This window comes from Branchiostoma lanceolatum, chromosome 8, assembly GCF_035083965.1.
Source record: "Branchiostoma lanceolatum isolate klBraLanc5 chromosome 8, klBraLanc5.hap2, whole genome shotgun sequence".
Lineage (NCBI taxonomy): Eukaryota > Metazoa > Chordata > Leptocardii > Amphioxiformes > Branchiostomatidae > Branchiostoma > Branchiostoma lanceolatum.
In genome coordinates, this window is record NC_089729.1 from 20657624 (window position 1) to 20662623 (window position 5000).

The window sequence follows — 5000 nt, forward strand, 5'->3', positions numbered from 1 at the left end:
TTACCCGCACCTTTCGGCGAAGGCGAAAGACTCGCTGATGCCTTCATTGTAGCGCGCGTGCGGCCCCGGACATCTAAGGGCATCACAGACCTGTTATTGCTCCATCTCGTCCGGCTTACTGCCGGCTGTCCCTCTAAGAAGTTGCGGCCGATCGCGCGGGATCGCCGAACTAGTTAGCATGCCAGAGTCTCGTTCGTTATCGGGATTAGCCAGACAAATCGCTCCACCAACTAAGAACGGCCATGCACCACCACCCACAGAATCAAGAAAGAGCTCTCAATCTGTCAATCCTTACTGTGTCCGGGCCGGGTGAGTTTCCCCGTGTTGAGTCAAATTAAGCCGCAGGCTCCACTCCTGGTGGTGCCCTTCCGTCAATTCCTTTAAGTTCCAGCTTTGCAACCATACTTCCCCCGGAACCCGAAAACTCAGGTTTCCCGGGAGCTGCCCATCGGGTCATCGAAGTAACGCCGGCGGATCGCTGGTTGGCATCGTTTATGGTTGTGACTAGGGCGGTATCTGATCGCCTTCGCGCCCACAACTTTCGTTCTTGATCAATGAAAACATTCTTGGCAAATGCTTTCGCAGTGGTTCGTCTTGCGGCGATCCAAGAATTTCACCTCTCCCGCCGCAATACGAATGCCCCCGTCCGTCCCTCTTGATCATTACCTCACGTTCCGAAAACCAACGAAATAGAACCGAGGTCCTATTCCATTATTCCATGCACCACTATTCAGGCGCCAGGCCTGCTTTGAACACTCTAATTTTTTCAAAGTAAACGCTCCGGCACCCCGAGGCACTCAGTTAAGAGCACCAAGGAGAATCCGGCGGGGAGGGCCGGGACGAGCAGTGACACGCCTCGCGGCGGACCGCAAGCCCGGTCCCAAGATCCAACTACGAGCTTTTTAACCGCAACAACTTTAATATACGCTATTGGAGCTGGAATTACCGCGGCTGCTGGCACCAGACTTGCCCTCCAATAGATCCTCGTTAAAGGATTTAAAGTGTACCCATTCCAATTACGGGGCCTCGAAAGAGTCCCGTATTGTTATTTTTCGTCACTACCTCCCCGAGTCGGGAGTGGGTAATTTGCGCGCCTGCTGCCTTCCTTGGATGTGGTAGCCGTTTCTCAGGCTCCCTCTCCGGAACCGAACCCTGATTCCCCGTCACCCGTTGCCACCATGGTAGGCACAGAACCTACCATCGAAAGTTGATAGGGCAGACATTCGAATGATCTGTCGCCGGTGCGAAGACCGTGCGATCGGCTGGGTTATCCAGAGTCACCAAAGGGACCGGGGCGAACCCCGGGTCGGTCTTGGTCTGATAAATGCACGCCAGACCGTGAGGTCGGCGCTTCTTCCGCATGTATTAGCTCTAGAATTACCACAGTTATCCATGTAGGATGTGACGATCAAAGGAACCATAACTGATTTAATGAGCCATTCGCAGTTTCACTGGGACAGTTTAAACTTGCACGTGCATGGCTTAATCTTTGAGACAAGCATATGACTACTGGCAGGATCAACCAGGTAGCGAGGACGCCGAGGCGGCGAAAGAGCGGTCGCCGCCGGGAGAGGACCGCCGCGGCCGCGGGGCAGCGCGGGAAGACCCGCAACTGCCGCCGCCGCCACACGGTCCCGCTCGACCGGAGCGCCGAGCGCCGCCGAGTCCGTCGCTGCCGTGAGGTGGGAACGCGCCGTGGAGATGGCCGCGAACCCTCGGGAGCCTGAGCGCAGAACTCCCGGCCACACCTGACCGTTGCTTCCCTTCAACGCCCGAGCCGTCCCGTCAGGAACGGTCCCGCACTCTCACGACCGGACGCGTCCGCCGGCAAGGCGGACGGCCGGGTCTCGAACCGCCGAGTCCGCAAGGCGTACTCGCACGCAGACGGAAGGGGCGAGCCGTCGCCGTTGGGTCCGCCGCCGCAGCGGCGGGACCCGGGCTGCCCTCCGCGGAGGGCCTGCCCCGGCGCTGGTTCCGGACGCCCGTCGGCACGCCCGTCCTCGCCCGCAGGAGCGGAGGAGCGGGCGCCTTCCAAGCCGGTTGTCGACCTCCGGCTGCCCTCGCGGGGAGTGGCAGCCTGGTCGGCGGGGTAGCAAAACGACTGGCGAGAGAGTGTGCGATTGCTCGCCGTCGATTCCCGAGCTAGTCAAAAAAACGACCACTCTCTCAAGGTAGGTTGAGCGACCCACGACATGGTCAGACACCCTACAGAGCACTTTTTTGAAAAACCACCGCAAGTCGGCCACGGGGTAGGCTTCGGGGGCAACGGGAGACCGGCCCCGCCGGCCGGGGGAGACCCGTCCCGGTCGACCCCGTTGCTCGGCCGCCCGCTCCACCCCCGCCTCCCCGGGCCCCGCCCCACACCGGACGGACCCTGCTCGCTCGCCCGGCGGGCCCGGGGCGCCCTCCGGGGCGGTCGGAGTCGGGCGGGGCGGGGCGCTCACTCCCCCCGCCGACACCCGCCCAGGCGCCCGGTGCCAAGTCCGATGGAGCCGGCCGACGGGGCAAAGTCACCGGACGACCCCGTCTTTTTCTCCACGCAGGGGTCTGGCCCGTGCCGCGCCGGCCCCGTCCGCACCCTCCCGGACCCGCTGGCCCCCAGCCGCCGTCCGCTACGGGCTCTGGAAGAGTTGCCTAGTCAAAAAACGACCACTCCTCTCAAGGTAGGATCGGCGACCTACACCTTGGTCAGACACCCTGGCGAAATCCGAAAGTCGGGGCAGGCCGGAAAGTCGCATGCCGTCGTGTAGCAGGCGGCCTCGGGAGCGGGGAAACACCAAACGCGGTCCGCCCGGCGGCTTCCTTCGGCCGTCAGCGCCGGCCGACCCGGCCGCCAATGCTTAAGAGATGGTGGGCTACATAGGAGCGACCTGAAGAGTCGGGCTTTGTCACAGGATCGGAGTGAGTCCCCGCAGCTCTTGCGGCCCTTCTCGCGAAATCGGAGTGAGTCACCAAAGCTCTTGCGGGCTTTCTCCAAAGATCGGAGTCAGCGACGGAAGGTCTTGACGGGCTTTCTCCAAGGATCGGAGTCAGCGACCGAAGGTCTTAACGGGCTTTCTCCAAGGATCGGAGTCAGCGACCGAAGGTCTTAACGGGCTTTCTCGCAGGATCGGAGTCAGCGACCGAAGGTCTTTACGGGCTTTCTCCAAAGATCGGAGTCAGCGACCGAAGGTCTTAACGGGCTTTCTCCAAGGATCGGAGTCAGCGACCGAAGGTCTTAACGGGCTTTCTCCAAGGATCGGAGTCAGCGACCGAAGGTCTTAACGGGCTTTCTCCAAGGATCGGAGTCAGCGACCAAAGGTCTTAACGGGCTTTCTCGCAGGATCGGAGTCAGCGACCGAAGGTCTTTACGGGCTTTCTCCAAGGATCGGAGTCAGCGACCGAAGGTCTTAACGGGCTTTCTCGCAGGATCGGAGTCAGCGACCGAAGGTCTTTACGGGCTTTCTCCAAAGATCGGAGTCAGCGACCGAAGGTCTTAACGGGCTTTCTCCAAGGATCGGAGTCAGCGACCGAAGGTCTTAACGGGCTTTCTCCAAGGATCGGAGTCAGCGACCGAAGGTCTTAACGGGCTTTCTCCAAGGATCGGAGTCAGCGACCAAAGGTCTTAACGGGCTTTCTCGCAGGATCGGAGTCAGCGACCGAAGGTCTTTACGGGCTTTCTCCAAGGATCGGAGTCAGCGACCGAAGGTCTTTACGGGCTTTCTCCAAGGATCGGAGTCAGCGACCGAAGGTCTTAACGGGCTTTCTCCAAGGATCGGAGTCAGCGACCAAAGGTCTTAACGGGCTTTCTCGCAGGATCGGAGTCAGCGACCGAAGGTCTTTACGGGCTTTCTCCAAGGATCGGAGTCAGCGACCGAAGGTCTTAACGGGCTTTCTCGCAGGATCGGAGTCAGCGACCGAAGGTCTTTACGGGCTTTCTCCAAAGATCGGAGTCAGCGACCGAAGGTCTTAACGGGCTTTCTCCAAGGATCGGAGTCAGCGACCGAAGGTCTTAACGGGCTTTCTCCAAGGATCGGAGTCAGCGACCGAAGGTCTTAACGGGCTTTCTCGCAGGATCGGAGTCAGCGACCGAAGGTCTTTACGGGCTTTCTCCAAGGATCGGAGTCAGCGACCGAAGGTCTTTACGGGCTTTCTCCAAGGATCGGAGTCAGCGACCGAAGGTCTTAACGGGCTTTCTCGCAGGATCGGAGTCAGCGACCGAAGGTCTTTACGGGCTTTCTCCAAGGATCGGAGTCAGCGACCGAAGGTCTTAACGGGCTTTCTCCAAGGATCGGAGTCAGCGACCAAAGGTCTTAACGGGCTTTCTCGCAGGATCGGAGTCAGCGACCGAAGGTCTTAACAACGGGCTTTCTCGCAGGATCGGAGTCAGCGACCGAAGGTCTTTACGGGCTTTCTCCAAGGATCGGAGTCAGCGACCGAAGGTCTTAACGGGCTTTCTCCAAGGATCGGAGTCAGCGACCGAAGGTCTTAACGGGCTTTCTCGCAGGATCGGAGTCAGCGACCGAAGCTCTTACGGGCTTTCTCCAAGGATCGACGCCACCTGCGCTCAACTTCAGGCCAAAGCCATGCACGGGAAGACGTGGCCAGCGGCCGGGGCCCGTTCGCAGGTGCAACGGGGCGTGCCTCTCGGCAGCAGAGGCCCTGCCCGGCCGTAGGGCAGCCACGGTCGGCCGCCTTCGGGCGACCGGAACGCTCCTCGGCAGCCTGCGGGGTGGGCAGTCCGCAGGCGCACCGAGAGTGTCCTGCCGACGGCGCAAACATCGGAAGACGATTAATTGCCAGGACTTGCACTGGTGGCTGCTATTCCCCTTTCGAATCGGAAGAACCCCAACACCAGTTGCTATTCCCCTTACATACGGGGATCGGAAGTACCCCGACCAGCCCAACAACTTCAAGCCAAAGCAATACATCGGAGCGACGTGGCTAGCGGCATCAGGTCCTTCGGACATCGGAAAATCCGCCCGGCCGCTTAGGCACACAGCTGTGGCCGGTACATCGGA

General features: G+C 60.4%; 1 non-coding gene across 1 annotated transcript in view; it reads right to left on the reverse strand.

Annotated features, from left to right (window-relative positions):
* LOC136441049 (small subunit ribosomal RNA) overlaps nucleotides 1-1529 on the reverse strand; it is a 1816-nt gene extending 287 nt beyond the window's left edge. Inside the window, exon 1 of the ribosomal RNA XR_010756769.1 lies at nucleotides 1-1529. This exon is cut by the window's left edge and continues 287 nt beyond it. This is a non-coding gene — a ribosomal RNA (small subunit ribosomal RNA).
* Between the last annotated feature and the right edge of the window lie 3471 nt (nucleotides 1530-5000).